At 44.7% G+C, this 22,660-nt stretch overlaps 1 pseudogene; it reads right to left on the bottom strand.

The window, feature by feature from the left end:
- Positions 1–21,550: 21,550 nt before the first annotated feature.
- Positions 21,551–22,442, bottom strand: LOC123441838 (annotated as a pseudogene).
- Between the last annotated feature and the right edge of the window lie 218 nt (positions 22,443–22,660).

Raw genomic sequence — 22,660 nt, forward strand, 5'->3', positions numbered from 1 at the left:
CTACTCGAGTTGCCAAATGCCAACTCTATTCCTTGAATGCCAACCCTCTTCCGGAAATTGAAGACATTCCGGTAGTCCGTGACTTCCCGGATGTTTTTCCAGAGGAACTGCCAGGAATTCCACGTGACAGAGATGTAGAGTTTGTGATAGATCTTGTTCCGGGAACTGTCCCAATAGCCAGAAGACCATATAAGATGGCACCCCTGGAGCTAGCCGAACTTAAGAAGCAACTAGATGAGGCCTTGAATAAAGGTTTCATTCGTCCTAGCTCTTCTCCTTGGGCTTGCCCCGTCCTCTTCGTCAAGAAGAAAGACGGAACGGATCAGATGGTTGTAGATTACCGACCAGTTAATCTGGTCACCATAAAGAACAAGTATCCGCTCCCAGGATCAACGACCTGTACGATCAGCTCGCCGGATCCTCAGTCTTCTCCAAAATGGATTTGAGGTTGGGTTACCATCAAATCAAGATCAAGAACGGGGACATTCCAAAAACGGCTTTTGTTACTCATTATGGCCAATATGAGTACACCGTCATGTCCTTCGGTTTAACCAATGCCCCAGCCACCTTCTCTCGTCTGATGAATTCAATCTTCATGGAGTATTTGGATAAATTCGTCGTGGTATACCTCGATGATATTCTCATCTACTCGAAGAACGAACAAGAACATGCCGAGCATCTAAGGCTGGTATTGATGAAACTTCGAGAGCATCGCTTTTATGCCAAGTTTTCAAAATGTGAATTTTGGTTACCAGAAGTGACCTATCTAGGTCACGTAATCTCTGGTAAGGGTATTGCTATCAATCCCGAGAGAGTTCAAGCTGTCCTTGATTGGACTCAACCTGAATCGGTTAAGCAAGTTAGGAGTTTTCTTCCTCAAGCGAGCTATTGTCGCCGCTTTGTCGAGAATTTCTCCAAGGTTGCAAAGCCTCTAACTGAACTCCTCAAGAATGATAAAAAGTTCGAGTGGACACCACAGTGTGAGCATAGTTTTCAGGAACTGAAAAGACGCCTGACTTCCACACCTGTGTTGCTACCACCAGATTTTTCTAAGGACTTTGTTTTCTATTGCGACGCCTCGCGACAAGGATTAGGTTGCATTCTCATGCAAGATAGTCATGTGATCGCATACGCATCTCGACAGTTGCGTCCACATGAGGATAATTATCCCACACATGACCTTGAGCTTGCAGCTGTGGTCCATGCACTAAAAACTTGGCGACATTACCTTCTGGGTAATCGTTACGAAATATTCACTGATCACCAAAGTCTGAAATATATCTTCACCCAGCCGGATTTGAATCTCAAGCAAAGACGGTGGGTTGAGTTGATCTCGTATTACGACTTAGGGATAACTTACACCCCGGGGAAGGCCAATGTTATGGCCGATGCACTAAGTCGTAAATATTATTGTAACAATTTGATGCTACAACAAGGTCAACCACATCTCTATGAGGACTTTCGGAAGTTGAATCTTCATATTGTTCCTCAAGGATTCCTTTCTACCCTAGTGGCGAAGCCTACTCTTAGGGATCAAATCATAGCCGTGCAGGCTTATGATAAGGGTATATCCCGGATCAAGGAGAATATTGCTAGCGGTAACGCTAGGGATTTCTCCATCAATGAGAAAGGTGTTGTGTTCTTTCAGAACCGTTTAGTGGTTCCCAAGAGCAAACGTCTACGGCAATTGATCCTTAAGGAGGCTCATGAATCTCCTCTCACCATTCATCCCGGTAGTACTAAGATGTATGAGGACCTACGCGAGAGGTTCTGGTGGACTAGGATGAAGAGAGAAATTGCTAAGTTTGTTGCTAACTGCGACGTTTGTCGTCGAGTTAAGGCAGAACATCAAAGGCCTGTTGGCACCCTTCAACCTCTAGCTATTCCTGAATGGAAATGGGATAAAGTTAGCATGGATTTCATTACCGGATTTCCCAAGACCAAGAAAGGAAATAATGCTATCTTTGTGGTCAATGACCGTCTTTCCAAAGTGGCTCATTTTCTTCCCATTCGTGAGAGTATAACAGCTCGCCAGCTAGCAGAGTTATATGTCTCTCGAACAGTGTCTCTTCATGGTGTTCCCCTGGAGATTAAGTCGGACCGTGGGAGTATCTTTACTTCTCGCTTCTTGGAAAGTTTTCAGAATGCCATGGGGACTCACTTATCTTTTAGCACTGCTTTCCATCCCCAATCAAGTGGTCAAGTAGAAAGAGTGAATCAAATCCTAGAAGATATGCTTCGAGCTTGTGTTATATCGTTTGGTATGAATTGGGAGAAGTGTCTTCCATTCGCCGAATTCGCTTATAACAATAGCTATCAATCAAGCTTGGGCAAATCTCCTTTTGAAGTTCTCTATGGACGAAGATGTCGAACACCTCTTAATAGGTCACAAACCGGAGAGAGGCAACTCTTTGGCCCGGATATGATCTAGGATGCAGAAGAGCAGGTTCACATTATTCATGAAAAGTTGAAAACAGCCCAGTCTCGTCAAAAGAGCCAATATGATCGTCATCATAAGGCTGTGACCTTTGAAGTTGACGAGAAGGCTTACCTTCGGGTTACACCTTTGAAGGGTACCCATCGATTCGGTATCAAGGGCAAGTTGGCTCCTCGTTACATTGGTCCTTTTCGCATTCTTGCCAAACGAGGAGAAGTTGCCTACTAGTTGGAACTTCCTCCGCATCTTTCCAAGGTTCATGATGTCTTCCACGTCTCGCAACTCAGGCGTTGCTTTTCGGATCCTCTCCGTGAAGTGGACCACGAAACGCTTGATCTCCAAGATAACCTTTCATATCGAGAATACCCCGTGCGTATTCTTGATCAAGCTGAGCGTACCACTCGACGTCGAAACCTCAAGTTTCTCAAAGTTCAATGGTCAAATCATTCTGAAAAGGAGGCAACTTGGGAAAGAGAGGATCGTCTCCGACTTGAGTATCCTGCGTTATTCCCGACGACTTCTAAATCTCGGGACGAGATTCTTTTGAGTGGGGGTAAGTTGTCACATCCCTGACACCTTAAGCAAGTTAGCTTTGTGCTCATGTTTTCTTTACATTGCATCTAGGAAATTCTCAACAAGAACAAAGCAAGTGGTGAAGGAAAATTCTAAAAACCCTAGCCACTTCTCAAAATAAAGGAAAATTCAAACTTGTTAAAATCAATGAACCCAAAATGGCCTCAAGAAAAGTTCAATCTTTCTGATAAATCATGAAAGTAAATGAGCAATGAAGAAAACCATTTTATTGACACTTTAAGCATTTTAAATAAATGCAAAAGGCTACTGGTTTCAAGTTTTAAATTTGAAATCAGAAACTTTAAACTTCAAAAATGTTGAAAACTTTAGGAATGGTTGGAAATATTCCAAAAAATATTCTAGGGTGCTGAACATAGTTTTTACAAACTATTTGGGATCTGAACTAAATAGCAAATCAATGTCAGTAATTAAAACAGAAACAAAACAGAGGAAAATGAGAAAACTCTTACCTATCGCCTACCTGGCCCAGCCCAGCTCCTCCTGTCGTCTTCCTCCTCGCCAGTAGGAGCAGGAGGTGGCCGCCGCGTTGCCGTGCGCCTCCACGCAGCTCCCTGGCTGCCTGGCCGCCGCTTCGCGCTGGCAAGCATGGGGATAACCTCCCCGAGCTCGTCCCTGTCCGTACCCCAGCTCATTCTCCCCCTCTGCCCCGTTTCTTGCTGCCGCCATTGGAGCCCGAGCAGAGCTCGAGCTCGCCGTCGTTCTAGCCCACCCTTCTCCCTTCTGAGCCGCGCAATAGCTCCGCCGCAACTCCCTGAAACTTTCTAGCCACGAGACGCAGTGAAACAACGAGACACAGTCGTCTTCTTCCTCGGGTCACCGAAGTTCGTCGCCGGCGTTCTTCCTCTCCAGGCCGCCCCCGAGCAAGCTAGCACCTCCACTGCACTCCTCGTGAGCTTGCGCATCTTTCCCCTAAGATCTCCCCGTCGATCCCCTCCTCTAGGCCTAGTTTCATCGGAGCCCGACGAGATCTGCCACGGGAGCTCGTCGCCGGTAGCCCTCCGGTGATCAGCTCGTCCTTCTAAGGCCACCAGCAGCTTTAAGCCGTCGCGTAGATGCCGTAGGAGCTGAGTCCCATGCGTAGCTCCCTCTGTATCGAAGACCCCGATGACGCCCGAACCTTGGCCGCCGCCAAGCTCGTCGCCGGCGTCATCTTCGGCCAGATCAGCCCCAGCCAAGTGCAAAAATGAACCCGCGGGAGAAGTGTCGTTCCTCTGGTGCTCTCCACGCCGAGCTTGGCCTCCTGTGCGCCGTTTTCGAGCCCCTCCGACGTACTCGTGCTCGCCGGAGGCTCCCCGCCGGCGAGGACGACCTCGCCGCCGGTGGATCTCAGCTGGCCTGAGCCACTGACGTGTGGGGCCAGCCTCTGGGAGTTTAAGAATAATAAAAATAAAATCAAATAAGTTAATAAGACACTGACATGTGGGTCCAGTAAGATTAATCAGCTAATTAAGTTTAATTCTAATCTAAAACTGACCTAAGAGGCTGACCAGTGGGTCCCACTGGTCAGGTTTGACTTTCAACGGCCAGTTGGAGCTGCTGATGTCATGCTGATGCAATAAAGAGTTTTCTGATTTAAAAGAATTCCACACAAATGCCAAAACTTCCAAAATCCATAGAAATTAATCTGTAACTCCAACGAAAATAATTTATATATGAAGAAGTATCAGAAAAATTCAAGGAATCTAAATATGTCATTTTCAAACATGTTTGAAAATGTTACAGAACCCCAACATGTAAATTAATGAATAAGTCAATTCTTATAAATACTTTATAAATGTAATATGGAAAATATCTAAATTTCACTATGATTGACATGATCAAATACTGTCCTAATTACAAACCAGCAACCTAACATGTCATTCCATGCATGTTAACATCAAGTTGATCTGAGCATCAGGTCGAATCAATTAAAATGGTATCCGAGAATACCTCGTTTGAAGTGATATTTGAATGTGATTCAAATCAACTTCAAACCTAATACATGTTAGTTATAATAGTATATCACCTTGCATTCTCATGCCATGCTCATGCATCATCTTGATTGCATTTGTTTGTTATTGATTGTTGTCATTCCTTTCGGTAGGCCCCGCTCCCCCGGATTCCACCGAATATCCGTCTGACGGATATTGTCACCCCTCTGAACAACAAGGCAAGCAACCATTTTGATCATCCCGATAAATCCCATGTTCTTGCTCCTGCACTTACTTATTGCATTAGGATCAAATGCTTCAACTGCTTTTGCCACGTTAGTTGAACCCACTTCCTTTGCATGACCTATCCTTGTCACAGTAAATAGCCGAACCTTGCAACCTAGCATACCTGGTAGTTGCTTGAGCCATGATGTGCCTTATCCTGCTATGCATGCTATGCTTAGAGTTGTGTATGGTTTGTCATCTGGGAGATGAACAGAACTGTGAGAATGTGTTCGGTAAGCAAAGGTTGTGTGTTGAACCTGATTTGGTAAAGGTACCGGTGAAAGGCTGTGTAGGAGTACATGGCGGGTTGTTTCATTGGAACCGTCCTTAGGAACTGAGTTCCGTGTATGTAATCCAAGACTAGATACTACCACACGTTGGGATACTTAATTGACCCTCTCGACTTATTAATCGCTTAGTACTCGGTCCAGGAGTTGCAAGTAGTTTCTGATGTTTATAGTCATGCTGGAGGCCGTGCATGGTGCTGACCTGAGAGGTGGGCTGTGATGCGGTAGGCAGTGGCACGGTGTACCAAGTGGCACCCGGATGGTGGGCTTGGGAACCCTGCGCACATCGTTTGAGGCCGTGGTGGAAACCTCGGCTGGACTTCCGTACGGGTTACTCTCAGATAGGCGATAAACCTGGACTAGGTACTAGTGTGGTTAACGGTCGTGGCCGACTCCCTCGCTGGGCTTCCGCTTGAAGGTTGCCGAGGTGCATGACGTGCACATGGCGATATGTGGCGAGAGCGTGTGTGACGAAGTACACCCCTGCAGGGTTATGATCTATTCGAATAGCCGCGTCCGCGGATATGGACTACTTGGAGACATATGTTGTTCATAGATAACTTCAATGGCTACTCATAAAATTGTCAAGATAAGCGTGAGTGTCGTGGACGACATTTCCGTATGGAGACGGAATGATTCCACGATGGTGTATTGTTGTGGTGTTAGTGGACTCGTGTGCGAGAAATCAAGTTGTTAAAATTATTTAAAAATGTAAGTTGTCTAGCCACGAGTCAAATGCTCGCTTTCCGCATGAAACCCCACAATACCTTATTGATACTTTGCATGAGTAGATAGTTATCCTAAAGTCTTGCTGAGTACCTCCGTACTCATGTTTGCTTAATAAATATTGGAAAGGTTGCTAATGACCCTAATGGAGGGTTCTTCGTAGACATCGACGACGACGAGTAGCTAGTGTCCCAGCTACGATCTGGCCCTACGTTGGGTCTGTAGTATAGTCAGGCCATGTGCCTTCTAGTTGCACCTGTGTGTACTCAGAGAGTTTTAAACTCTTCCGCTGGCTTGTAACTGAATGACTGCTATTATGGGTCGTGAGACCCTTCATGTGTAATATTATGTGTGTGGCTCTTTCGAGCCTCTTAAATAAAGCTTGTATGTTTATGGTTATGTTGTGATGCCATCGATGTATCTATACATATCGGTATGCCATGCGTACGTGTGTCGTACTTAATATGTATGGGGTTCGATTACCTAGTCGTGAACTTTAGTAGCACTCCTTACAAGGAAATGCCCCTTTGTGATCCTACGAGCCTTGGTAGTTCGCTACTGCTCCGGACACATTGGTTGACCGGCATGTGTCCTTCTTAGTTGCTGTGTCTGTCCCATTTGGGGAAATGTCACGCGATGTAATGGAGTCCTTGTAGCTTGCTACGACTCGTCTACACTCGCTGGTGACGGACACCTGCTTTGTTGGGTCATGTATGCCTGTCCTTGTGCGATACTGCCACTTTGGTTTGTGACTAGACTTGTCGATCCAGATTCTTTGACATTGGAATGCTAGCGACACTATTGCATACGTGAGTCAAAAGACGCAAACGGTCCCGGCTAAGGTAAGGCTGCAGCCGTGGAGTTAACCGTGCGTGAGACCGCAAAGAGATGTGATGTGTTACACGCTGGATTCCTATGACTTAGGATCGGGGTCCCGACAGACCAGTAGGAAAAACTCGTAGGCATTGGATCGGTGATGGATGATTATGCCGGATGCTATTCATCATGCAACAGTTATAACACAGAGATATAAGTAAGTAGCTCCAGTTCGTCAATCTAATGTAGGCATGTATTCCGTATGTAGTCATACGTGCTTAGGGAAAAGAACTTGCATGACATCTATTGTCCAGCCCTCCCGTGGCAGCGGGGTCCCAATGGAAACTACGAGATATTAAGGTTCTCCTTTTAATAAAGAACCGGACCAACGCATTAAAACTTGGTGAATACATGAAATCCTCATACTATGGTCATCTCCGGGAGTGGTTCCGGCTATTGTCACTCCGGGGTTGCCGGGTCATAACACATAGTAGGTGACTACAACTTGCAAGATAGGATCAAGAACACACATATATTCGCTACAACATAATAGGTTCAGATCTGAAATCATGGCACTCGGGCCCTAGTGACAAGCATTAAGCATGGCAAAGTAGTAGCTTGCTTATGTGGTTTGCTTATATCAATGGCATAATCAACTAGCGAGCAAATAATAATAAGTCTCAAATGTCAACACTTCAATCAAAACAACATGAAGCAGTACGAATAGATGGTATCTCGCTAGCTCTTTATGAGACCACAAAACATAAATGCAGAGCACCGTCAAAGACCAAGGGGTGACTAAACATTGTAATTCATGACAAAGAATATCCAGTCACAGTCATACTCAACACAGTTAAAAGCAAAGCATAAAAATGACGGAGGTGCTCTCTAATTGGTGCTTTTATAAGAGGAGGATGACTCAACAGGAACATAAATAGAAAGGCCCTTCGCAGAGGAAAGCATTGATTTGGAGAGGTGCCACAGCTCAAGCTTTGAAAATAGAGATAATAATTTTGGGTGGCATGCTTTCATTGTCAACGCAATGACTAAGAGGCAGTTCCCAAACAGAAAAGTAAAGTTTTGACTCCCCCACCACCAATCAATCACACTCCACGACTAGCCGAATACTCGGGTGCCCTCCATACCAACATCAATCCAGGGGGAGTTTTTTTTTGCAATTATCTTTTCGATTTGAGCATGGAACTGGGCATTCCAATTACCGGCCCCTTTCTCATGAATGATAGTGAATAAACATATATCGAGGATAACACACCTAGCATGGAAGATACTCATAGCCCACTGTCACCACATGAGCGGTTCGGGCATGCAAAACAGATTATTTCTTGAAGGTTTAGAGAGTGGCACATGCAAAATTACTTGGAACGGCAGGTAGATAACGCATATAGGTATGTATGGTGGACTCATATGGAACAGCTTTGGGTTTATGGAAGTGGATGCACAAGCAGTATTCCCGCTTAGTACAAGTGAAGGCTAGCAAAAGACTGGGAAGCGACCAACTAGAGAGCGACAATAGTCATCAAAATGCAATGAGACTAACCAACATTGAGTGCAAGCATGAGTAGGACATAAATCACCATGAACGTGGATATCATAGGGGCTATGTTGATTTTGTTTCAACTGCATGTGTAAACATGCGCCAAGTCAAGCCACTTGAATCATTCAAAGGAGGATACCATCCTATCATACAACATCATAGTCATCTCAACATTCATGTGGGCATCCAAGACAAACCATTATAAACTCCTAGCTAAATAAGCATGGCATCAGCAACTATGATATCTAAGTTGTCATTGCAAACATGTTTCTCTCACAACAAAGTGAATCAGGTACGATGAGCTAGTCATATTTACAAAAACAAAATAGACCGAGTTCATATCAGCTTTTCCAGGCTCAGTCACTTCATCATATATCGTCATTATTGCCTTTCACTTGCACGACCGAATGATGTGAACAATAATAAGAGTGCTCGTGCATTGGACTATGCTGGAATCTGCAGGCAAACACAAAGGAGAAGACAAAGTAATATGGCTCTTTAACACATAAACAGATATGCATGCGAGAGCCACTAAACATTGTAACCATGGTATTCTACCTTGACCCAAAGAAAAAGAAAACTATTTACACGGGAAAGCTCCCAACAAGCGAAAGAAGAACAAGAAAATCTTTTTGGGTTTTTCTCAAACTAGACAAACACACGAAAAGAAAACCAGAAAAAGAAATAAACTAGCATGGATGATACAGTGGCAAAGTGTGAACACCGACTAACAAAGTGAAAGCATAAGCAAGAATGTAAAGTCGGTGAGAAACACGTACTCCCCCAAGCTTAGGCTTTTGGCCTAAGTTGGTCTACTCCCAAGGAGGGAAATAACCAGCTCCGGGGTACTCTGGAGTGGACTGAGGATGCCACTGATGTGTGAGCTCCTCTGGCTCCCACTGATAAACTAGCGTCTCGTACTCGACTGGTGGCTCGGGCACGGCCACCTGTGGTTGGGCTAAGCCCCAATATGCGTAGATGTCCGAGGGCATAATAATGTACCTGCCTGTATGAAGATTGAACAAAGAAGGAACAGGCAAAGTAATAGTCTCACGAGTACCCTGACTAAATACCAGGTTATAAATCATCCTTCTATTTATATCTCTATCAAGAAAGTCATGGCGAACCATGCTATCGTAATCTAGATATCTCTCAGGAAGAAGAATCTCTTCTTCCTCGTCCAGTCTAATAGGTATCTCAAAATGTCTAGCAAGACGAGTAGCATAGATACCTCCATAGACAATGCCTTTAGAACGGTTCGTGTTCAACCGTTGAGCTACTATAGCGCCCAAGCTATAAGTTTTATCATTATAAAGGGTTTCACGCAAGACCGCAAGATCTGGGGAGCTAAGGGACCCAGCTTTCCAACGGCCAATCAAACATTTTCCCACAAATAATGAGAAGTACCGAAGCACGGGAAAATGTATGCTAGCAGCTCTAGCGCAAGACACTCCTCTCTCTTCTCCTACAACAATAGTATCGATGAAAGCTTCCAAGTCCTGTGGACGAGGTTCATGAATATCCCCACGTAAGGTAATTTGCAAACATTGCAAAAATCCTGGAGTGACATGCGCTGGGGGATATCATAAAGTTTGAACTCAACCATAGGAGGATTCTTCCTCGGATAGAAGTTAAAGCTTTGTATGAAGATATTAGTGAGGAGGAGGTATTGCGGACACTTATCTTCAACGAAGGCGGTAAGGCCTGCGTTCTCCATCAAGTAGTAGAAGTACTCACAAAGTCCGGCGGCGCGTAAGAGCACATCGCATGGCCACTCGCACGCTCGAACTTCTGCAACTCGGGGGACCGGATACTTGGGCTTCTTCTCACTTCCATCATCCTTGGGGTCACGGCTTGAAGAGCCTCTTAAGAACCTCCTCATCTTTTCCCTTTTCTATCTCTAAAAATTTCTAAATTTTTTAGTGATTCTAAGGAAAAGTGAACAAGGCCCAACGAAACTCGTAGCAACTACTCCAACAAGTGCCTAGAGGCCATATTACGCATCAAAACTACTTGGGACCAGCTAAAATTAGCATGCAAAGCTCAAGAACAGGGTCACCAAGGCAGCAAAAATATGCGAAGTATAAGGCACTAGAGCAAAAACTAATTGGACCAATGGAGGAGTCACTTACCAAGGAGTAATTTCCCCAAAACAGTTCGGAGAATGGTGCTTTGAGCAAGGAGATCGAAAATCCCAGCAAAAGGAGCAAGAACACGTGTTTGAGCAGCGAAACAATTTTTTTCTGGAGGTAGGAGAAGCAGATGAGAGCTAGAATGAGTGGTGGGGGTGCACGTGGGCCCCACAAGCCTGGTAGGCGCGGCCAGGGGGGTGCCCACGCCTCCAGAGCTTGTGGCCCACTGGTGCAGCCCCCAGACTAGCTCTTCGTCTCAGTATTTTTCAAAAATTCCAGAAAAAATCATACTTGATTTTCAGGACGTTCGGAGAACTTTTATTTTCGGGGTACTTTTCTACGGGACGCTAAAACAGAAAACAGAGAAAACTAAACTAAATCTATCATTTTTCTTCTAAGAAACCGAAGGTGAAAGCTTGGAACAGAGGTTTGTGACTCCTCGATTCATCCATCTCATGGTCATCGAAAGAAATCCATCAGCGAGGTTGATCAAGTCTCCTTGACAAACTTTTTTGAATCGCAAAAGAGAATGGAGAATTTCCGAATAGTCACTAGGTTACCTCAATGGGGATGTGTATCTCCCCAACAAGCAAATCATACTTCATCTTGACAGGAGGTATAGGGCATTCAAAGCTCCCAATAAGAATCGATGAAGTTTTTTCGATAGCATTGATGCAATGTACTTGATATTGTTTCTTCGGAAAAGTGCACCATATGCTCATTACCGTTGACATGGAAAGTGACATTGCCTTTTTTGCAATCCATAATAGCCCTTGCAGTTTTTAAAAAGGTTCTTCCGAGGATGACTGCCATGGCATTGTCCTCGGGAATATCCAGAATAACAAAATCTCTTAAGATAGTGACGTTGGCAACCACAAGAGGCACATCCTCGCAAATGCTGATAGGGAAAGCAGTTGATTTGTCGGCCATTTGCAGAGAGATTTCAGTGGGTGTCAACTTATCCAATTCAAGTCTACGATAAAGAGAGAGAGGCATAACACTAACACCGGCTCCAAGGTCGCATAAAGCAGTTCTAACGTAGTTTCCTTTAATGGAGCAAGGTATAGTGGGCACTCCGGGATCACCTAGTTTCTTAGGAGTTCCACCCTTGAAGGTATAGTTGGCAAGCATGGTGGAAATCTCAACCTCAGGTATCCTCCTCTTATTAGTCACAATACCCTTCATGTACTTAGCATACAGAGACATTTTGAGCATATCTGTCAAACACATCTGCAGAAAGACAAGTCTAATCATTTCAACGAACCGCTCAAAATCCTCATCATCCTTTTTCTTGGATGGTTTGGGAGGAAAGGGCATGGGTTTCTGAACCCATGGTTCCCTTTCTTTACCATGCTTCCTAGCAGCGAAATCGTTCTTATCAGATCTCCTAGCCTTAGGCTGTGGGTTATCAAGATCAACAGGTTCAATCTCCACATCCTTATCATTGCTAGGTTGAGCATCAACATGAACATCACTATTGATATTATCATTAGGCTCATGTTCATCACCAGATTGTGTTTCAGCATCAGAGACAGAGACATCGTTTGGATTCTCAGGTGTAGCAGCATATGGGTTGCTAGCGTGCAAATCCCTATCATATTTCTTCTTCTTCCTACGATGACTAGGTGCATCAGCGCTAACTCCTTGAGAATCCTATTCAATTCTCTTTGGATGACCCTCAGGATACAAAGGTTCTTGAGTCGTTCTACCGCCTCTAGTGACGACCCTGACAGAATTGTTATTCAACTCATTGAGGAAGTCATTCTAAGACTTAAGTACTTGTTCTACCTGAGTAGTAACCATAGAGGCATGTTTACTCAGGAGCTTAAGATCATTGACATTTCTGTCCACACAAGCACTTAAATGACCAAGCATATGAGCATTATGTTCCAATTTTCTGCTAACATAATTATTGAAACTATGTTGTTTGGCAACAAAGTTATCAAATTCATCCAGGCATAAGCTAGCAGGTTTATCAAAAAGAATATCAATCTCATCAAACCTACGCACATAATTTACTTCTACTACCTGTATCGGGTTATCAAGACCATGGATCTCTTCGTTAGGTGGTAGATTTTTGACATCTTCATATTTAATGCCTTTCACTCGCATAGATTTCTTAGCTTCTTGCATATCTTCAGGACTGAGGAATAGAATACCTCTTTTCTTCGGAGTTGGCTTAGGAGGTGGTTCGGGAATAGTCCAAGCATTCTCATTGCACAAGATGTTATTCAATAGGATCTCAGCTTGTTCTAAAATTCGTTCCCTAAAAACACAACCGACACAACTATCTAGGTGGTCTTTAGAAGCATCGGTAAGTCCATTATAGAAGATATCAAGTATTTCATTTTTCTCAAGAGGGTGATCAGGCAAAGCATTCATCAGCTGGACGAGCCTCCCCCAAGCTTGTGGGAGACTCTCTTCTTTAGCTTGAGCAAAGTTGTATATTTCCTGCAAGGCAGCTTGCTTCTTATCGGCAGGGAAATATTTTTCAGAGAAGTAGTAGACCATATCTTGGGGACTACGCACACAACTAGGAGCAAGATAAGTGAACCAAGTCTTAGCGTCATCCTTTAGAGAGAAAGGAAACAACTTGATGATATAGTAGTGACAGTTCTTTTCCTCACTAGTGAATAGGGTCGCTATATCGTGCAGTTTGGTAAGATGGGCTACAACTATTTTAGACTCATAACCGTGAAAAGGATCAGAGTCGACCAGAGTGATTAACTCAGGGTCGATAGAGAATTCATAATCCTTATCGGTCACAAAGATAGGCGAAGTAGCAAACTTTGGGTCGTATTTCATCCTAGCGTTCAAAGATTTTTCTTTCCACTTGAGCAGTAGTTTCTCAACATCATAGCTATCCTTACACGCAAGAAAGTCCTCAGCTATCTCTCCCTCCATAACATAATGCTCAGGCAAATCAGGCATATAAGCAGGTTCTACTTCAATAGTATCAGTAGTTTCAGAAGTATCATCACATCTAGCAGCAACTCTAGCAATTTATGCATCAAGGAATGCACCTAGTGGCAAAGCAGTATCAAGCATAGCATCATCAGGAAAAGCAGTACCAAGCATATCATCATGGGCAGCAGAAGTAGCTTCATCAAGCACAAGCGACATATCAAGATTTCTAGCAGGAGGTGGTGTCGCAAACTTACTCATAATTGAAGGTGAATCAAGTGCAGAGCTAGATGGCAGTTCCTTACCTGTCCTCGTAGTTGAGGGCAAGACTTTAGTTCTTGGATCTATCAGATTCCTCATAGTGACCAGCAGACGTAAATCCCAAGTGACTCAGAGAATATAGTTGTGCTTCCCCGGAAACGGCGCCAGAAAATAGTCTTGATAACCCACAAGTATAGGGGATCGCAACAGTTTTCGAGGGTAGAGTATTCAACGCAAATTTATTGATTCGACTCAAGGGGAAGCCAAAGAATATTCTCAAGTATTAGCAGTTGAGTTGTCAATTCAACCACACCTGAAAGATTTAGTGTCTGCAGCAAAGTATCAGTAGCAAGATAGTATGATAGAAGCAATAGCAACAGTAACCAATAGCAGCAAACCGACAGCAGTAGCAACAGAGAAACAGTAGCAGCAAAGTAACATAGCAAGGACTAGTAGGAAAAACTCGTAGGCATTGGATCGGTGATGGATGATTATGCTGGATGCTATTCATCATGCAACAGTTATAACACAGAGATATAAGTAAGTAGCTCCAGTTCGTCAATCTAATGTAGGCATGTATTCCGTATGTAGTCATACGTGCTTAGGGAAAAGAACTTGCATGCCATCTATTGTCCAGCCCTCCCGTGGCAGCGGGGTCCCAATGGAAACTACGAGATATTAAGGTTCTTCTTTTAATAAAGAACAGGACCAACGCATTAAAACTTGGTGAATACATGAACTCCTCATACTATGGTCATCTCCGGGAGTGGTTCCGGCTATTGTCACTCCGGGGTTGCTGGGTCATAACACATAGTAGGTGCCTACAACTTGCAAGATAGGATCAAGAACACACATATATTGGCAACAACATAATAGGTTCAGATCTGAAATCATGGCACTCAGGCCCTAGTGACAAGCATTAAGCATGGCAAAGTAGTAGCAACATCAATCTCAGAACATAGTGGATACTAGGGATCAATCCCCGTCAAAACTAACTCGATTACATGATAGATCTCATCCAACCCATCACCGTCCACCAAGCCTACGATGATATTACTCATGAACGGTGAAGAGCATCATGGAATTGGCGATGAAGGAAGGTTGATGTTGACGATGGCGACGATCTCCCCTCTCCGGAGCCCAAAACGGACTCCAGATCTGCCCTCCAGATGAAGAAGAGGAGGTGGCGGCGCCTCCGTATCGTAAAACACGATGAACTCTTCTCCTTGATTTTTTTTCCGGGCGAGACGCACTAAATAGAGCTGAGATTGGAGGTGGTGGAGCGTTGTGGGCCCCACAAGCCTGCCAGGCACGGCCAGGGGGCCCCGCGCCTGGTGGGCTTCTGGGCTCACGGCTCCACTTCCTCCGCTGATTTTTGCGCCAGTATTTTTCATAAATTCCAGAAAAATTCTCCTTAAATTTTTAGGTCATTCCGAGAACTTTTATTTCTGCGCAAAAACAACACCATGGCAATTCTGCTGAAAACAACGTTAGTCCGGGTTAGTTCCATTCAAATCATGCAAATTAGAGTCCAAAACAAGGGCAAAAGAGTTCGGAAAAGTAGATACGATGGAGACGTATCAGGCACCCGCCCCTAGGGTTTCCCCTTTGGGGCAGCGACCAAGGGTGGAGGCGCCCTAGAGGTGGCTTGCCACCCACGAAAAGGTGGTGCCACCCCTAGGGTTGGCCCTCCCACAAGCCCAACCGCATGGGCCTGGGTGGGGAGGTGTGCCCAGCCCACCAGGGGCCACTGTGCATCCCTCACAGCCCATGTGGCACATCCAGGGCTGGTGGCCCCTTCCGGTGGGCCCTCGAAACCCTTTGGGCACTCCCGGTACGCTACCGATGACGCCCGAACCTTTTCCGGTGACCAACACAGAACTTCCCATATATCAATCTTTACCTCCGAACCATTCCAGAGCTCCTCATCATGTCCAGGATCTCATTTCGGACTCCGAACAACTTTCAGTTACCATCACACATAACTCATTAATACCCAATCGTCACGAACCTTAAGTGTGTAGACCCTGTGGGTTCGAGAATTATGCAGATATGACCAAGACACTCTTCGTTGAATAACCAATAGTGGGACCTGGATGCCCATATTGGATCCTACATATTATATGAAAATCTTTATCGGACGAACCATGATGTCAAGGATTCAATCAATCCTGTATAATGTTCCCTTTGTCCATCGGTATGTTACTTGTCCGAGATTCGATCATCAGTATATGCATACCTAGGTCAATCTCGTTACTGGCAAGTCTCTTTACTCGTTCCGTAATACAAGATCCCGTGGATAAATCTTTAGTCACATTGCTTGCAATCTTGTTGTGATGTTGTATTACCGAGTGGGCCCTGAGATACCTCTGCATCAGACGGAGTGACAAATCCCAGTTTGTATCCATGCCAACTCAATAGACACCCTGGGATATACCTGTAGAGAACCTTTATAGTCACCCAATTACGTTGCTATGTTTGATACACACAAGTTACTCCTCCAGTGTCAGTGAATTGCATGATCTCATGGTCATAGGAACAGATACTTGACATGCAGAAAACAATAACAATTAACTAATCATATGTTATGTTCATAGTTTGGTTCTTGTCCATCACATCATTCTCCTAATGATGTGATCCCGTTATCAAATGACAATTCATGTCCATGGCCAGGAAACCTTGACCATCTTTGATCAATGAGCTAGTCCTTTAGAGGCTCACTAGGGACATGTGTTGTCTATGTACCCACACATGTATTTGAGTTTCCAATCAATACAATTCTAGCATGGATAATAAAATATTATCATGAACAAGGAAATATAATAATAACTAATTTATCATTACCTCTAGGGCATATTTCCAACACCACGTCCCAGGAGACGTCTGGATGGGGTACCTGGCCGGATCGGTGCGAGGGACCGGGTGGCCATGCTGATGGTGGTGGGGATGAGTGTACTGATTGTCAGGGTGAGGTGGTTGAGGGCGGTTACCGTCTACCAGCATGGTGGTACACGTCTCACGTCCGTGCCGATGACCCACGAGCAGAGGCCGATGATTAGGTATGCTGGGGATAAGTAAGTGCATTTACTCTTTTTGTACCTTTTGCCTTCACGTTTCTTCAAATATCTAATGTGTTTACCTTGTCATACTGCAGGGGTTCGGAGCACCCCCTTGGATCCCGCAAGACGAACAACGTCCTTGGTGTGCTTTGCCGGCAAAATCTCCCAAGGTTTGTCACGTTTCCTAGTGAGGGTCACGTTCCTCAACTAGGATTTAGTTGGGAGCACTTCAAGGTTGCCCAGGCCCTGCCGGAGGATATGATCAATGGTGTCTTGTGCCACACGAGGGCCGATATGGTGATCAATAGCTTTTCGGTAATTTCTCCTTTTACACAATCTAAACTTAACCATATAGCTAGGTATTGTACTAATCACTGTTGTCTCGTTTGATTGCAAACCTTCAACAGGTGTGAGGACAAATACGAGGAAGCGGCGGCCAAGGTTATCGAGACCGACTGCAAGCACCTATTACAGAACTTATGCCATGAGGCTCGGGTGCAGGCTGATCGACACTACTATGCATCGCGTAGTATTAAGAAGGACAAGTCGTCGTGCCATGAAAAGTTTCTAACGAAGGAGCAGTACATGAAGGTAATTACCTATTCTTAAGGCCTTGTACTTAGTATCATTGATTTGATTCATAGGCGTAGCGCTCAAATTTCTCTTTACTAATTTATAGGTGCCCCGAGATGGTGTGCGAATAAGATGGATTATTGGGAGGCGTTGGTGTATGAGTGGTGCACAGGCCAATAGCGAGCCGTCCACGACAATGCGAAGGACCGGCGTGCCCAAATGGTTGGTGAGACACACTATCAAGGCAATGCCAACTTATTTCAGTTCGGGCGGAACTGGGTATGTGGTTTGCTTCATGATTCATGCAATTAATTCTTCATGCTAGATTGAGCCCTTTACTAATACTTCGTTCCTCTCTTTTAGGTGCATCACAATAACACGGCGATGCCAGAGGTGTACGACCTCTATACCATGGCCCATACTGCCTCGTACAAGAAGGTCAAGGCATTCTCTGAGTCTGACCTCGATCATCCAGAGAAGTTCACCAACATATCCTCCCACCACAAGCTCGTAAGATACAAGGAGGAGGGGAAGGCGAGGAAAGGGGAGGACTTTAACCCGAGCTAGCAATCTCTGGATCCACAACTGGTGATGATATCTGGTGGCGAGAGGCTCCATGGCTCGATAGCCATTGGAGATGGCTGATACGTTGTCCTCTCACTCTTGTGGAGATCAAGGCGCGCCAAACAAGATCCTGTCCTGAGATAAGTCCTCATCCACGGCCAGTCGATCTTGCCATCGAGGTTAGTTATACGGACTCAGAAAACTTTCCTCCATTACATTGTTTGTGTGACCATCGATGATTACAATGCTAACGAGGAGAGGTGTTGCAGACTGCTCTTTAGAGATAGAGAGAGCGACACCCTAGGCTGCTCTTCAGGAGCTTCGGTAGGAGAGGGACTGGGTGGCGACGAAGACGACTCAGGCCGTGGAGGAGAAGACGGCTCGGTTGTTCAAGGAGGAGAGGGCACGGAATGAGGTGGCTCACTGGGCCATGTATGAGCTCCTTGTGGTAAGTTTAATTTTCATATTAGCCAAATCATGCACGTAATGTCCATTTCATTACTAACTAATATGACTGACTCTTCAATACCAAATGTGCAGTTTATGTGTGAGAAGACCGGTCAGACCCATCTGCCGATGCCAGTCATTTCTGCGGTTGGAACGGTGAGTTTCATTTGAATGGTCATTAGTTACTAGTATTAACATTTTAGTGTCATGATGCTAATGAGACATTGCAAATGATCTTTGGTGCAGAATAACTCCTCAGCCACATAGCACAACCCTTCTCCAGGGCAACCTTCTATAGGTGAAACCGCCCCAAGCAACCCCCGTGATTCACATTTGTGATGACGATGACAGTAAGTTTTCTCTACTATTCTGCTTAACAAATGCATACTTAGCTTCGTACATGCTAGTTTGCCCTATTATGCCACATACTTAGCTTATTTTCCCCTAAAAAAATACTTAGCTAATTATCTTCCAAAATGACATAATTAGTTTATTTAGTTCAATTATGACATAATTAGCTTAGTTAGGTCAAAAATGGCATAATAACCTTGGTCAGCTCATAAATGTCATATATTTAGCTTATTTTCACAATGATGTTGGATACATGGTCTATGCTTATTCTATGATGTTTCAAACTATATATGATGTTTGAAATTATATATATCATATGTGTATTATGAAAATGTAGGGAAATAACTGAAAACAAACAAAATAGTGGCAATACAGGCATTTTGTCGTCTGCCAGCCGACAACAAAGGCCTTTGGTGTCTGCTAGCCAATGGCAAAGGTGTCACGTGGCAGCTACCTATGCAACCTGGGAGCAGTAGGTCTGACCCATATGTCACTTTGTTGTTAGCTAGACGAAGGCATACGACAAAGAAGCACCGAGGCACATGGCAAAAGAGCGCCTAGGTAGACGGCAAAGAAGCACCAAGGCAGACGACAAAGGAACGCCCAGGCGGACGGTAAAGAAGCCCCTAGGCAGACGACAAAGAAGCACCCAGGTAGCTGGCTGGCGGAGCTAGTGGTGACGTCAGCTGGGTGACGACAAAGGCTGACGTTATCCAACTAACGAGGCTGACACCTACCCAATGTCATCCAACACCTTTGTCATCTGTTGTGCTAGGCACACCGATGGCAAAGATCTTTGGTGTCCGCTGCCGTCCGACAGACAGTGAAGAAAGTCTTTACCGAGACTTTATTTGCCGGAAATTTTGCAGTCGGCCGGCAGATGACAAAGGTCTTTATCGTCCATGGAGTGGTCCTTTGCCGTCCGCTATGGCAGACGGCAAAGAAACTTATTCCTGTAATGATACCCTGAGGTGACAATAATTGGGATTCTTTACGGTGATTGTCGTAGTTTGAGGAGTTCATGTATTCACGGTGTGTTAATGTTTTTTTCCGGTTCTGTATTAAAAAGAGGCCTTAATATCCCTTAGTTTCCAATAGGACCCCGCTGCCATGGGAGGGTAGGACAAAAGATGTCATGCAAGTTCTTATTGCAAGCACGTATGACTATATACGGAATACATGTCTACATCATATCGATGAATTGGAGCTAGTTTTGTGTCGCCCTAGTGTGTAAATGTTATATGACCAATGTCATCTAAATCATTATCCATGACCGATCCATGTGCCTACGCTTTACATATCATGAATCTTGCTAAGTTACTATTGTTGCTGCTACTGCCACACCCGCTACTCAATTGCTATTATTACTATTGTTATCAAAATTGCTTCTATCATTGCTACTGTTACTACTATCTTTTGTTGTGCTACTAAATCCTTGTTGCAAAGAAATATCCCAAGTGCGGTTGAATTGACAACTCAACTCTTACGACCAATAAATATTCTTTGGCTCCCCTTGTGTCGAATCAATAAATTAGGGTGAAATACTAGTCATGAAGACTATCGCAATCCCCTATACTTGTGGGTTATCAAGAGTAACACATATAGGAGAAGTAGCAAATTTAGGATCATGTTTCATTTTCTCCATCATAGACTTTTTTAAAACTTACATAGCAATTTCCTTAAATCATCTCTATCATTACAAGCAAGAAAGTCTCTAGCTATCTCCCCATCCATAACATAACCCTTAGGTACATCAAGCATGGTAACTCTAGTTGGAGAGCTAGGCATAATAGGTGAATCATAGTTTTCATCAGTTTCAACATTTTTCAGTTTCTTTAGATCTAGAAATATGAACATCAAGTAATTCATCGAGTGGCACATCAAGTACTTGCGATATATCAAAACGATCGACACGTGGTATCGCAAGCCTACTCAAAACAACGGGTGAATCAAGTGCAAAGCTAGCTGACAGTTCCTTACCTCCCCTTGCTTAGACGGTATGATCTTGGTTCTATTATCTTTCACATTCTTCATAGAAAAAATTGGATATCCCCAAAACTCAATAAATAGAGTTATGATCCCTGACAACGGTGCCACAAAATAGTACCCACAAGTGTAGGGGATCACAACAGTCTTCACAGGTAATATTACATCCTAATTTATTGATTCGACACAAGTGGAGACAAAGAGTATTTACTGGTATTACTAGTTGAGTGGTCAATTCAACAACACGTGGGATTTCTCCCCATAGCAAAAGTTTAGTAGCACAGCAAAATAGTAGTAGTATTAATAATCAAAGATAAAGCAACAATTTTGTAATGATGTAACAGTAGTATCAACAATAGTAACTTAGCAAGGATCAACATATGAAAAGTGTAGGCATTGGATCAATAATGGATAAGTATATTGGATAACATTCATCATGTAATAGTTACACACTAGGGAGACACAGAACTCGCTCCAATTCATCAATGTAATGTAGGCAGTATTCCGTATATAGTCATACATGCTTATAGTAAGAACTTGCATGACATCTTTTGTCCTACCCTCCCGTGGCAGCGGGGTCCCTAAATAAACTAAGGGATATTAAGGCCTCCTTTAAATAGAGAACCAAACAAAGCATTAACACATATTGAATACATGAACTCCTCAAACTATGGTAATCATCGGAAACAATCCCAATTATTGTCACATTGGGGTACGTTGATTATGACACGTAATAGGTGCATATAACTTGCAAGATTGATCCAAAACACTCTCATATTCATGGAAACATGAATAGGTTCAGATATGAAATCATGGCAGTCAGGCCCTGGTGACAATCATGGCATTGGCTTGTGGGAGGCGGCTGCTTTTGGATCGGCGCCAGCGAGCCGGTGATGGCGATCTTGACCCCGCGCCGCATGATCTCAACAAGAAGCCGCACCGTGTTGCACGTGTCGTCGAGTCCGCAGTGCAGGTGGCCCTCCGAGTCTAGTCTCGCCGCCCGCACTGCCTCCTGCAGGTTGACCCGCCCTCCGCCACCGAAAGCCGCTTGGAAGGGGATCCTTAGGTTGATCTAGCGATCAAAGTAGGAGGGATTCTCGATCCCCTTGAATCGACACTCGAACTCCAGCATGGTGCGACAATCCCAGTCCCCCCGGGTCACGATGGCCAAGCGGACGCATCTCTTGTTCCCTGCCTTCGTTGTTGCCCCCTTCAGCCAAGCATCGTGCCTCCAGAGCGCCTCGCCGAGATCCACGCTGCCGCCTATGTCCTCCTGCCGGATGCCGGTGAGGTCCCTGCAAAACTGGGTCAGCACGGGCCGGTCTCTGGGGCGAACGTACCTACGGAAAGCTGATTCGATGAGGCCAGTGGCGCCGTCGACAAGCACGACCGTAAACTCAATGACGTCCTGTAGGTAGATCCGAGTGTCCTTCTCGCAAGTTGCCTCGAAGTCCACCACCAAGAAAAAGTCGAAATCTTGCTGCACCTGATGGCCCTGCCCCTGCCCGCGCGCCGCCATGATCGATGCCATCTTCGCCATGCGCATGCCGGATCGCCCAGCAAACTGGAGATTTGGGAAAGTTGGGAGTATGCCAAGCGAATACTAGGGTTTGTGAACCCACCGGTGTCTCTCCCCCCTTATGAAAAGGTGGAGTAGAAAACCATCGCTTGCAATCGAAGTCGGATTGCTTTCGGATTTGTTTCTTTGCAATCGCTCGTCGAAAACAGTTGGTGCTTTCAGGAGAATGGTTGGCGAACCTTTTGTGGCAGCGT

This window comes from Hordeum vulgare, chromosome 3H (genome assembly GCF_904849725.1).
Source record: "Hordeum vulgare subsp. vulgare chromosome 3H, MorexV3_pseudomolecules_assembly, whole genome shotgun sequence".
NCBI lineage: Eukaryota > Viridiplantae > Streptophyta > Magnoliopsida > Poales > Poaceae > Hordeum > Hordeum vulgare.